This window comes from Tenrec ecaudatus, chromosome 5 (assembly GCF_050624435.1).
Source record: "Tenrec ecaudatus isolate mTenEca1 chromosome 5, mTenEca1.hap1, whole genome shotgun sequence".
NCBI classification, from domain to species: Eukaryota; Metazoa; Chordata; class Mammalia; order Afrosoricida; family Tenrecidae; genus Tenrec; species Tenrec ecaudatus.
The window spans coordinates 91,171,614-91,186,066 of NC_134534.1; the positions used below are offsets into that span (position 1 = coordinate 91,171,614).

General features: G+C 40.1%; 1 protein-coding gene across 1 annotated transcript in view; it reads right to left on the bottom strand.

The window, feature by feature from the left end:
- WNK2 (WNK lysine deficient protein kinase 2) overlaps positions 1 to 14,453 on the bottom strand; it is a 187,288-nt gene that overhangs the window by 36,547 nt on the left and 136,288 nt on the right. The window lies entirely within an intron of this gene.

Below are 14,453 nucleotides of genomic sequence, written 5' to 3' on the forward strand. Positions count from 1 at the left end.
TGACCATGACCCCAGAACATCATGCTTTCTGTGGGGAATTTGAGTGGTCTCTTCTTCTCACCTACAGAGCTCTGTTTCAATATTCTTCCTTTTGGATGAACTAGCGCCTCCAATCCTCCTTCTGCCACCCTCATTGGTTTTTTCCTATAACACTGAGCTTGCCGGTATAATCTGCTACCTGTGGTCTGTCTTTCTACACCCACACCACCACAAAGTAGATGCCCTAAAACCAGGGCTGTTGACTGAGGTCTTAAGAACTTGTGAGTAGTCATCTAAGGTGCAATTATCATTGGTCCTCCCCCCTTTCTGTAGAACAGAAGAGGGAAGAAAATGGGTCAAATATGCATAGACAATTAGTTCAAAAGACTCAGATCTCAGTCTACTTGACTTTGAGACCAGAAGGACTAGATGGTGTTCAGCTACTACTGCTGAGCATTCTTTAAAAGTCACCATAGAAGGTTCTGAAGATAGAGTGATAATAAAAAATTTTGACCCAAACTCAAAATGATAAGCTCCCCCCTCCCCCCGGTTTAGTGATCCGATAGAGACTGGTAGCACTCTCAGGAGTATGGTGCTAAGGAACTCTTCAGCCCTGGAACCACACTCACACCATGGCTAAGCTTTCTCAGGAGTATGGTCCTAAGGTACTCTTCAACCCTGGAACCACACTCACACCGTGGCTCAGCTTTCAGTCAAATCATGGGTCTATCGGGTGAAACACAATACCATGGAGGCAACACATTCTCTAGAAGAACCAACTATATGAGATCAAAAGGGCAACATCTGTCTGGAGGTAAAGTTGAGATAAGAGAATTCAGGAAGGGATCAGAAGAGGCATATAACCCAGGGAGGAAGTAGGGGGAGTGCTATTACATTGTGGCATTGAAATTAATGTCACGAATGAAAAATTGGTATGATTTGTTTAAGAGAAATCCAACTTACTCTGTACACTTTCAGTCATAATAAATAAACAAGGCTCTTACCTGTCTTCTACCTACTGCCCATTGGTCCATACAACCAAAATCATGTAATGACTCTATAAAATGAATCTGTAAGTAGTCAGCTGTCTAAACTGCTGTCTTAAGGAGAGAGAAAGGCCTTCTAATGACTCAGACACCTGTCTTTTGTTAAATTTGGTAGAAGCATGGCACACCGATATCTTGTCAAGGTTGATAAATAGTCCTTTGGGGAAGAAGGCTCTTTGGGCCAACAATTTTGAAAAATAAGCAAGCAACACAATTCAAGCAGGACTTGGGGCCATTTCGGAGAGCTTACTGTCCCAGGAGGAGGGTGACTATGGGAGAAGAGGAAGGATCCATGCATTGTTTTCCAAACTCATTGGGATTTTCGGTACTTTTTGAAAAGAATATTTTTTACTGGGGTAAAAAAAAATATATATATATATATATATATATATGTCACATAAAGCTTGCTATTTGAAGTACAGAGTTCATTGACATTAACTACATTCACTGTGCTGTGCAAAAATTACCCCTATCATTTCCCAAAAGTTTTTGATACCCTGTGCAGTAGTGTTTTAGGAAAACAAAACCCCAAAAAACTCCACTACCGTGGAGTTACTTCTGACTCATAGCAACTCTATGTAAGGGGTTCTGAGCCTGTAAGACTTTATAAGAACTGATAATCTCTCGATCCTGTGGAGCGGCTGGTGGTTTTGAACCGTGAACCTTATAGTTAGCAGCCCGACACTCTTTGGACAAACAAACCACTAGCGCTCCTTTTAGGGGACAAAGAGATTCCAAAGTCAAGTGTCATTTACTCAGACCCATTTATAAAGTCTTAAATAGGACACCACACAAAAGTGCTCACTGCCATCGAGTCCAGTCTGACTAACGGCCACCCTGCAGGACAGGGTGTTACTGCCCTGCGGCTTTCCAAGACTAAATCGTTAGGGAGTAGAGCCTCATCTTTCTACCTTGGGGCAGCGGAGGTTTGGAACTGCCCATGACCTCACCACGAGGGTTTACATAGGACACAAACAAGACAAAGACAGCTCCCAGGACGCCTCAGCAACTGACTTTCAAAATGCTCTGTCTGAGGGCAAAGCTTTGCACAGTGCCGGTCCACGGTCAGCAAGAACCCAGTGAGGGCTGCACTGACGTGGATTTAGGGCTCACACGGTAACCACAGTCGTCTGAAGTGCTCAGGATTCAAGCACTGAGATGCTGCGCTGTCCCTCAGTGTTTGGCTGAGACTCCCCTTACTTTGCGCTTCTTCTGTTTCAATATATTTTATATTGTCAATATATTTTATATTGTTTGTAAATTTAAAAATCTGCTAGTGGACAGAGTTTGATGGACATGGACTCCAGTCGGCCTTCCTGGGTACTTCAAATAAATAAATAATCAAACTCATGGCCACTGAGTCGATTCTTACTCACAGTGAGCTTATAGCACAGGGTAGAACTGCTCCTAGGGGTTTCCAAGACTACTGTGCAATGAATAGTCATGCTCTCCCTTCTCTCCTTGTCTCATGAAGTGGCTTGGCTGCTGGAACTAACCTTACTGCATGGAATTTAATACAGTAGTAAGCCTTAGAAAAACTGTGGTATCCCATATGTGGAGAGACTTCAGACTGAAACACTGAAGAAAGTATTCAATCTTTTCTGTCAAAGTTTTACTGCTTGGAAATCTAAAAAGACAAAAGCCAAGATTTCAAATTTGTGTAAAGAATTATTTGATGACGATTAGTGATGTGTGTATAGCTGGTCTCAGAAAAGACACCTTGGTCAGTAGAAGAGAAAACTGATCATGTTAAATGAAGTTTGCACTTAGTCCCAACCCCAATCTATGAACAATTAGTTCTTATGGCAGGGCCCTGCTCAATACTGGCCGTCATGAAGGAAACACAGATGATACAGGTGCTGTAGCAAAATGTGTTGAAGAAATTAGACGGTGTCCGGCTATCAGAAATAGTGTCTGGGGTCTTAAAGGCTTGTTTTCAAACAAGTAGCCATCTAAGTGAGACGTCACCTAAGTCCACATGGAAGAAGCACACAACCCCCATGCTCCAAAGATTATAAACGATATCATCCAAAACCGAGGGAGGGACTGGTATCAAAGCTTAAATCATGACAGTCTGGTGTGCGGAAGGCTATGGGCGACAGTGGGAGCCCCAAATCCACTTGCAGGATCTCTACAGGGAATGAGCTTCTGGCGATTCCCCTCTGACTATAATTCAGGGATGGGGTAACCCGGCAGAGGCGATCAGACAGAGCACTGGATAGATGATCACAGTAGATTAAAATGATTAATCTCTATAAACACAACAAAGGAATGCCGTGTGGCTTAAAATCAAGAAAGGCGCGTGGCAGTGTTGTATCCTCACTGTACTTATTCAATCTGTGCGGAGAGAATAATCAGAGAGACTGGACTATAGAAGAAGAATATTGTATTACCTTGAAGGGAGGCTTCTTAATATCCTGAGATATGCAGATGACGAAACTTCGCTTGCTAAAAGAGGAGGACTTGAAGCACTTGCTGATGAACAGCAAAGGATTACAGCCTTCAGTATGGATTACAATTCAATGTAAAGACCCAAATCCACACAACTGGACTGATAGGTAACATCAAGATAAAGGACAAAAGATTGAAGTTGTCGAGGGTTTCGTCTTGCTTGGATCTATAGTCAATGTTTGTGGCAACAGTAGTTCAAGAAGTCAAAAGAATAAACACATCTGTCTTGGAAGAAGTACAGCCAGAATGCTCCTTAGAGGCAAGGATGGAGAGGGCTTGTCTTACGTACTTTAGACACGTTCAGAGGCGAGACCAGTCTCTGGAGAAGGACATCGTGTTGGTAAAGTTCAGGGACAGCGAGAGAGAGGAAGGCCCGCAAACAGACAGATGGACACAGTGGCTGCAACAGTAAGCTCAAGCATAGGAACAATTGTGAGGCTGACGCAGGGCAGGGTAGGAGTTCGTCCTGCTGTGCATAGGGGTGCTATGGGTCAGCACTCACTCTATTGAACTTAACAACAGGTACCACTTTCTGAATTTGGTATACAGCTATCCAGGTTTTCTATGTCATCTTGGCAGCATTTTAGTAGTTTGTAATTTTTCATGATTCTGTCCATCTCACTTAAATGATCATATTTATGGTGATTTATTAATAATATTTCATTATCCTTTTTTAAAAAAGAAAAATTTTACTGTGATTTAGGTGAAAGTTTACAGAGAAAATGAGTTTTTCATTCAATCATTCACACCCACTGTAAGTCATGACATCAACTGCAATTCCCACAATGTTACAGCACACTTGCTACTTCCTACCTGATTTTCCAGTTTCCATTCTTCCTTCTTTCCCATTCATTCCTGCCTTCCGAGATTTATCCCTGAGCACGTGTTGTCTGTTGGAGCTTTTATGGTTCACTGTTCTTAGAAGTACATACTAACATGGTGTTACTGTTTACCTTAAAGGCCTGGCTATGGTTTGGTTTCAAGTTGAGCCACGGTGCCCATTTGGTATCAGCCTTGTAGAGTGTCTAAGGCAGTAGTTCTCAACCTTCCTAATGCCGTGACCCTTTAAAACAGCTCTTCATGTGGTGGTGACCCTCAACCATAAAATTATTTTCATTGCTACTTCATAACTGTAATTTTGCTACTGTTGGGAATCATAGTGTAAATATCTGATACACGGGATGCATTTTCATTGTTACAGATTGAACATAATTAAAGCACAGTGATTAATCACAAAACAATATATAATTATATATTGTAAAATATTTATTCCTAATGACAAATAAAATGAACTTTTGTCTTGAAGCATGGTGTAGCATGGGTAATCATCTTCATGCCAGGTACTTGTAGGTGGGTGGATCTGCATGTGGGTGGGCTTTCCTGGAGACAGATAGAAGAGTGGTGTCATGGTTCCTAAGGCCATCGGAAATATGTGTTTTATGATGGTCTTAGGAGACTCCTGCGAAAGGGTCGATTGACCTCCAAAGGGGTCGCGACCCACAGGTTGAGAACCGCAGGTCTAAGGGCTTTTCCGAGTCTCTATTAGATGCGTAGTTCTGGTCTTTCTTAATATTTTGAGGTTTGTTCCACATTTTTCTTATCCTCTATCCTATAGCTTCCACTGTGATCTCATCAGAGCAAATGGCAGGAGTAGTTAGCTGAGTACCATCTAGTTCTGGTCTCATGGTTGTCGAGGCTGTGGCTTGCATAGTCAATTCGTTCTTTGGTCTAGTTTTTTTCCATGTATCTTTGACTTTCTTCACTCTTACGTTCTCCAGGTGAGTAGAGACCTATTGTTAGACCTTAAACAATCACTCACCAGCTTTTAACAGGTCAGTCAGTACTCACCAAGGTCAAACATAAAGGACTAGGTTTTGTGGATCGATCGTGATGTTTGCAGCAATTGTGGTCCTCAGGCTCCCAGTCCAGTGACGCGTTTCATTTTACAATGGGGCACAGTGATAACCCGTTTCATCCTCATCCTTTGTAGCTCTTTGGGGGAGTCAGGCTAGATAGAGGCTTTATCTTATTTTATTTATTTTTTTGAGCCCAAGGTGATAGATTTTATATCAACTTCTATCTGGATGAAAGTATAGGAGTAGAGCTCAATTTATTGATCAGGCCACAGTTTGAGGATGCTAATAGAATGGGTCAAAGAGCTAGCCCGTTTTGATGAACATATTAGAAACATAACACAAGTTGAGAGTTAGGTTTTGGAATTCCAAAGTGTAACAGTCCCCTCCCTTGCAGTATAAATTCCCTTTAAGTTTAATTACTAGAGATGTTCTAATTCAGGAAGGTGGTAGCAACACTGTTAAGATAAACAGTGGCGTATAAGGCTTCAGAAACACCCTCGTTTAGATAAGCAATGGACCTCAGGAGATGGTGGTCTGATGCCCCTGAGGAAATACAGGCATAGATCATTGTCCCCTCATGCTGATTCCTGAAAAACCTGTTTGTTGTGTCGCATAATTTGGGGTACATAACTAGTCTGGAGTTTAGCAAACGCCATTGCTTCCTTCTGTTTGTGCTTGCAGAAATAAACTCAAGAGTTTTCTGGATCAACCTGGTTTCTGTCTTTGGCTGAAACCGTGACAGGAAATCCCGGATCCTTATTCATAGCAACATACCGGTGATGACTGCACCTCTGGGGACCCCACGGAGCCTTCTCATAAGCTGAGAAACCCATCCTTGTCAGGGGGCCTGTGGCTGGCCTGAACCAGGAGGGCCATAAGCGGATACAGCAGAGACCTCCAGAGCTGAAGAAGATCTTTCTCCTTGGAGAGCTCCCAGGCTGCTGCTCGACTTCTTCCTTCGTCTTCCCTTCTGGGTTTGAACCTCTCAATTTCTGGTTTCCTCTGGTGAGTGTACCCGGTATCCTAAGCCCCCGAGAAGTCATGGCTCACAGGGCTCTCATCCGCATCTGTAGATATGGCTGAGATCTCTAATGTGTAATCCATAAATTTGGTTGCTTTCATGGGCTCCACATTGTCTGTACCTGTCTGAGAGATCACTTATCTGAACATTGGTTGCTTGTAATAGACTCCAAACTGTCTGTTCTGGAGGAAAGCCCACTGGGGCATAGTCTGTCTAGATGGTCTTCTGTAATCTATAGAGTTGATTGCTTATAATGAGCACCAAACTGCCTGTCTTGGAGGAAAGTCCACTAGGATGTATTCTGTCTAGATGGTATTCTAAAATCTATAGAGTTGATTGCTTATAATGAGCTCCAAACTGTCTGTCCCAGAAGGAAAAAGCCTACTAGGACGTATTCTGTCTGGCAGGTCTTCCTATGCTTACAAAACTATAAAAAAGATGGTATTTTACTGTAACAATGCTTGGCCTTTGTATAATCTAGATTCAGGAGAGAAATGGCCCCTCAAGGGCTCTTTCAATTAGCATACTATTTTTACAGTGAGAATTGTTTTGCAGAAAGCTGAGTAAATGAGATGAAATTCTTCATGTATAAGCCGTTTCTACAACCAGGTTTCAGCGCAGAAGGGAAAGGAATTGCTCCATTCCCCCTTCCATTCTTTTTTACAGAACTCAGTGTTGATTTTATAACGTGTGTGCTTGTGAATATACTTGTTTTAATACTATAAAGAGTTAATAAAATGGTTAATTTTGACAGGTTTTTAATGTGTATATCAAACTTAGAATCTAGACCTTTACAAGTGACTAGAATTAGGTATTACAGGCATGGCAGTTATATAATTTCATGTCAACTTGATGATATAGGGATAGTATTCATCCTGCCAATCAGGTCACAGTCTGAAGGTGCCTCCTGTTGGCATGGCCTTCTCATAAGGAGGGTCCAGGGAACTCCCTGCCCCCCCTTCACCTTTGTTCTTGCTGAACCAGAGAACTGGTGGAGCCCTGAGATATTTTCCATCGACCTAGGATCCACATGACTTTGTAAGCACCAGCCTGTGATGTTTCTGCCTTCTGCATCATTGCATGTGGTTGTGTGAGTCTAAAGAGGGAATTATGGGCTAGTGTTGTACTTATGAACTTGAGTTGGACTTGGCTAGGATGTTTTCTTGATATATAATTAAATGTTGATATAAAGCTTTTTCTTACACATGTATGAGTGTCACTGGATTTGTTTCTCTAATTAACCTGAAATCCCCTTTGTACCTCAAAAAACAAAGGGGATTTCAGCGGAAAAAACAATATTTCCACTTTGTTCAGCTTGAGTTATTCCAGGATTAATTTTCGTCAATTCTAAGTAGAAATGTCAAAGGGACACATTGAGTCAAGGGCTGGGCTGTTAACTAAAATATGGCAGTTTGTGCCAAATGGTTATACACACACACACACACACACACACACACACACACACACACACACACCCCACCCACTCCAAACAAACAAGCCAGTTGGCTTCTATTGCTGTTTACTATCTCAGAAACCCTGATAAGTAGTTTCTGCTCTATCCTGAAGTCACTATGAGTCAGAAGCAAATCAATAACCAGACTTTTTAAAGTGAAAATGTAGACATTTTAAAGAATCTAAGAGCTAAATTTAAATGAGTAAGGAAAAACTTAAAAATAATGAAACAATTTAGCAGTGCATTGTGGTGCATAGTTCTGATACTGAAAGTTTCATTTTAGGACTGAAAGTATTAACAAAGAAATAGGTTTCTTGCATGAAAAATATTAATACTATTGCGACTAGTTTAAAAATTTATTCCATTTTTGAACAGTCTGGCTTCTAGATAGAGGATAGACTGGATATACCAAGTCTCACGGTCTCGGAAAAGAGGCTGATATTCTGACATTTCTCAGATCCATCCCGATCGTCAAATGCTGTGGGAAGTTGTATAACCTAAACCTCTGTCCTATTTTGTAGTTCGTCTAGCTGCCATGTTTGCTTTGTTCTTCACTGCAGGATTTGTGGATGCCCACCCCCCCATGACTCTTTATATTGCTTTAGGACAGACAGTTGACCAATACTTTGGTTTGGAGGGCCAACTATGCCCATTTGGATTATTAAGAAATCCAATGAAGTTGTTCGCATGTCATGACCGTTACTCTTATCTCACCACAATAGTAGATGTTTCCAACAATGTCTCAGTTACATAGCTGAGAAACAACACTGTTACATGTTTAGTAACTTTGATGTTTGATCTGAAACCTTTAAGCACTGTATTTTAAACAGTTTCCTTTTTGTTTACTCTTCCTTCTGATTTTTAATGAATCTTCTTTGGTTTTGCATTGGTCCAAGAAATTTCCAATCAAGTCTTTTATATATATATATAGGTTGTCACCTACAGATTAGCATTTGCTTTGCTGAGCTAAGACATTTGACCAAAAATTTCCAACAGAAAAAGTGAACTATATTGGACTTATTAAAAAGGAATAATATCCTGAGTTGGAGTTCACCAGTCTAAATGAAGATTTCTAGAAATCTGGAAGGTGGAAAGGTTTATGAATGACAACTGATCCAAAATTTATCAAAAATATAAATTAGACACTAAATAAATTAAATGTTTTTATAAGTTCTATATGTGGGAATATTGTGGGTATTATAAGAATACCTTCTGTTTATAAGCAACTGTTTTTCTTCTCTCTCTCAAATTGTTTTAACTTGTGGGTTTAAAATATCATTGCTCTCAAATGGAAAGTGTCTATTAGCAAATTTAACAAATTCCAAAACTCATGATTAGAGAAGTAGTGAGTTATGAACTGTGGGTGACAAGAGAGAATAACAGTAAGATTTTCTGCTAAATTCCAAAGGTAGAGTTTTGTGTCTTAATAGATGAATGTGTCAGTGTTTATGTTCATGTCTTTGCTCATATACAGCCTGAGGTTTTACAGAATATGGCTGCTCCTGGTGCTATTTAGATATAGACAAATACCTCATGCTATTCATTGTTTTTAATCTCTTATGCTATTTGCAAACATTTGGCCTAATAGTGTTTATATTCCTGTCCTGTCGTTGGCCTCTGTGGAAGTTAGGATAGTCCACGTGTGAACCATTTGTCCCCCAAAACAGACAAGAACAAAAAAGTGGTGTCTGAAAGCCAGTTTGAAATTAAATGATGTCCAGACAAACCACTAGATCATTTTGCTCTGAACATTGTGCCCAATTAGAGAATTCAGTCTTTTTAAAGGCACAAACTCCCCTACTAAAAGGCAATTAGACTCGTCATTTCAGTTTGGGGCAGGTCATGTAATCATTTAATCTGTTTTCCCAAGCAATGTTATGATGTATTAATGCTTATAATCCATTTATCACTCCCTTATTTGTATATCTTAAAACCATTCTTCAGAGAAAGCCTCACCCCAGCTAGAGTCAATGTTTTACTTGGGGCAAGAATGGGAAGGACTAAATAGTTCCTACCCTGTAGTATTGTCCCGTGGTCACACTGATTTAATAGACACCCCTACAATGGTGTTCAGTTGAGTCTGTTTCTGAGGAAGTGGTTTCACTTGGTTGATGGGTGAACCGGAGAAGGGCTACCTGCCTTTGGACAAAACTCTACTATTACTGGTATAGATCCCCAATTAAAACAGTATTGCTATTAGACCTGTGTATGTTCATTTGTATAATTAAGATAGTTTGATACATGAAATTCAAGACTATTGATGTATGTATGGAATGTGATAAGAGTTGTATGAGCCTCCAATAAAATGATTTTAAAAATCCAAGACAAATAAATCCTTAAGGAATAGTAATGGGAGTAATGATTCCCTGAGCATACAGAAAGAGAGGGAGGAGGGAAGTGGGAGAGGGAAAACTGATAACAATCACTATATAACCTCCCTCAAGGGGGATAAATAACAGAATGGTAAGTGAATGGATACATTGGATGGCATAAGATACAGTTAAAAAAAAGGATTAACAACAATAATAATCTTTATTAATATAACAACAAGGGTTCCTGGGGGTAGGATGGGGATGGTGGGGATAAAGGGAAACTGATATCAAAGAGTGCAAGATGAAATAAGATGTTTTGAAAATGATGGTGGCAATAATCAAGCTTGATCTAATTGAACGATGGATTGTTATAATATCTGTATGAGCTCCCAATAAAATGGAAAAGAATAGAAAAGAAAAAAAATCTGCCCTGTATAATGTGACTAATCATGCATTTTAAAATAAATTTGTTTTCTGCCTTTGGGTGATCTAGGCCGTCTGGGTTAGACTTTTTTCTTTGGAGGAGGACAACATACTTCACAAGTCCCATCAGAAGGACTTGATTTGGAAACCTTCACTAAGTGAACGGGACTTTACCATAAACACACCTGTTGCAGATTAAAGGAACTGAAATATTCCTGTGGACTTAAAATACCTGTGGTAGTTACATAATCTGGTGTCAATTTGTTTAAGAGTGTGTGTGTGTGGCGAGTCTAGCCTGTCAATCAGCATATAGCCAATGAGGACTCTGTGTGGGCACGGCCTTCTCCTGAGGAGTCTGGGGACTCCCATATTTCCTCTTGGAGGCAGGAGACACACACACTCTCTCTGCTCACTCCCTGTGAGACATCCCTGTGGAGAAGACACATGGAAAGAAGCTGAGGGGCCAGAGCTGAGCCCCATGGAGATCCCTGCCATCGCTGAGATGCTTACAAGCCACTAGATCCACAAGACTTCCCACCCACTAGTCTGTGATCTTCCTGTATTTAGCATCATTGTATGTGTTTCAAGAGTCTGAAGGGGAATTGATAGATTGGTATCAGATATATGGGCTAATATTGGACTCATGGACTTGATCTGCACTGGCCTGGGATGTTCTCTTAATATACAATTATTCTTTATATGAAGCTCTTTCTTATACACATATGAGTGTCTATGGATTTGTTTCTCTAGTCTACCCAGACTAACTCAATACCCTAGTGTGAAAAGAAGCAGAGGGCCAGTAGTCCAAGGTCATGGACTTTTAAGTCATTGAACTTAGATACATCTTTCTAGTGTTCTTTGCTTTGAGTCAAGATCCATCTGACATCAGCAGTTATATCCCTTGTTCCATGTCCTCTTCTAAATCCAGCACAAAACCCTGGAAGCTCCCTGTCAGTGTATTACTGCAAACATTCTTGGATAATCTTCAATAAAATTTTACTTGAATGGGATATCAATGATATTGTTCTATAATCTGCACATTCAGCGAGGTTACTTTTATTTTGGAATGGGTACAAAAATGGATCATACCCATTCAGTTGGCCAAGGAGCTACCTTCCAAATTCCAGGTATAGATAAGTATGTGCTTCCAGTACTTCATCAGCTTGTTGAAACATTCCAATTATTATCCCATCAAGTCCTTCAGGGCAGCTAGCACTTCTTTTACAGTACTATTAGTTCTTCCTCATGTGCTAAACCTTACCTCCTAAATGTCACCTCATGTCCTCACCTCCTAAAATGGTAGATAGTAGTCCAGTTCTTTTAGGGACAGTGACTCTGTGTATTCTTTCCATTTTCTTAGGAAGTTTCTGCATCATTCAATATTTAGTATAAATATGAAAAAATAATAATTTATAAATTATCAAGGGTTCATAAGGGAGGGAGTGGGAAAATGAGGAGCTGATACCAAGGGCTCAAGCAAAAAGAAAGTGTTTTGAGAATGATGATGACAACAAATGTACAAATGTGCTTGACACAATGGATGGATGGATTGTGATAAGAGTTGTACGAGCCCCAATAAAATTATTTTTTTAAAGAATTTTTCAATAATGCAACTCAAGGCTTGAGTTTTTCTCTAGTGCTTTCTGTTTAAGATATGTTGAGTGTGTTCTTCCCTTTTGATTTTCTAATTCTAGCTATTTTCACATTTCATTATAACATCTGGCTTTGTCTTCTCAAGCTTCCCTTTGGAATTTTCTCTTTGACTTCATCCCTTTTTCCATTTGCTTTAGATACTCTATAAATAAAAGCAAGTTTCAGAGTCCCTTCTGACATCCACTTTGATCTTTTCTTTCTTTCTTGTCTTTTTTAATGACCTTTTTACTTCCTTCTTTAACGATGTTCCTGATGGACTCCTACACCTCATCAGGTCATTGTGTTCAATGCGTTAAATCAGTTCTTGAGATATCATCGATATTCAGATGGGATATGGTCAAGGACCTATTGTAGCTCTCCTGGACTTGCTTTAATATTCTTCACCTTTATTCTGAACTTCCATATGAGCCATTGATGATACGTGAGGCAACTGAAAATGGCTTGCCTTGCGTCAGGTGCACATAAGTCCTCAAAATGAGGTCGTTACACTTTAAAAGAGGTCTCATAAAGAGCATTAGATGGTTGATTGTGGCAGATACATTCCAGCTAAAATCTAGACCTTACCGATTGATCTCCCTTTTGACTCATTTAAAATTTGTTCCATTGTTTAATATTTTCTGCTTTCTTTTGTCATTGTTGGTATTTTTGTTTCTTGATTTTGTTTCATATGCTTTTCTGTATATGAAATCTAGGATAGATAAATCTATAGAGACAGTAACTGGACTAACAATTACTTAGGGACATGGCACAGGAGGTTGAGGTGAACTGGGGGACTAACAACAATAAGTACAAGAAAGAAAATAATATTCTAAAGTTGATTGTGGTGCTGATTGCATAACTTAATATGACTGAACTACTGAATTGCACGATATGAGAAAATCCTTGCTTGCTAAATTGCTTGGCGTAGACTGATAACATTGGTACCTCCAAAAAACTCTATGCCATCCAGTCAATTCTCATTTAGAGGTTTATCTCATTGAAGATTTTAAGAGTAAAGACTGAGGTTTCCCAGAGAAGGAATTCTGCTGTCTCGTACTTGTAACTGAAATCCTGCCTGAGTTTCCAGCCTTCTAGTCTGTCCTAGAGATTTTGAACTGCAGTACAATATCAACTTCTGCCTAAGTTTCCAGCACACTGACCGGTCTGATAGATATCAGAGTTGTCTCCTGAGCCACTTCCTTAAACCAGTCTCTCCTTCGCTGGTGTGTGTGTGTGTGTCCTACTGTTTCTCCAGAGAACTCTGATTGATGAGCCATCTTTTTTCCCCCTTTCTTTCATGCTACCCATGTCATTACACAGGGGGGTCTCTGACCTATGACATACCTGATTTATGATAGACCTCACTATGACTGTTAGTGTCATTAGAATGTTGCCTGTTCCTGGGAGGAAAAATGCAGGCAGGGGACATGGAAAAAACGCCCAATCAACCAGACTCTAGAAACCGTACTAAGGTATGTCTCGTTTTACACCTTCACCCATATGATAAGATGTCAAAGAGTACCTCTGCATACACTTAAAATCCCATTATACAAGGTTGCAATTTTTTATTTTAACCGTCAAACACTTTGTAAATCGCTCAGTTCATTATATCCACTCAGATATTTGCCATTTCTGCTGCTCTTCAGCCCACTACCCTGTTTCCCTCTGATATAATATCTCTTCTTTCTGAAGGCCTTCCTTTAGCACTTCTTTTAGAACAAGGGTACTGGCCTACGGATTCCCTGATATTTTGATATCTGAGAACGGCCGTCTTTCAGTCTCTTGCTGAAGGATATTCTGGCTGACAGTTCTTTTCCTTCAACACTACAAATACACCGTCCCACTCCCCTTGGACACGATGGCTTCTGATGAGAAAGCTCGAGTCATTTGGATGGCCTTTCTCCTCTGGATATTGGTATCAGTTTTCTTTGGCAATTTTGGCAATTTTTTGTCTTTAGTTTTCAGCAGGTCGATTGGAATAGGCCACACCTGGATTTCTTTGGGTTTAAGCTTTTTGAGGTTCACACGACGTCTTCAAGCTGGAGCTCTGTGTATTTTGCCAAACTCGAGAAGTCTTCATCACTGTCTTATTTCTCCTTTCTAGAAATCCAGTGAAACAGATGCCAGGCTCTCGCCATTCTTCCAAAAGTTGCTGAGGCTCTATTTATTTCTTTTCCCCTTTCTATGTTCAGATCGGACAATTCCAGATATCTTAATTTTCACTTTACGTTTTCTTTTGCTTCTGCTTTGCATATTTTTCTTTGTTGATAGAGTAATTTC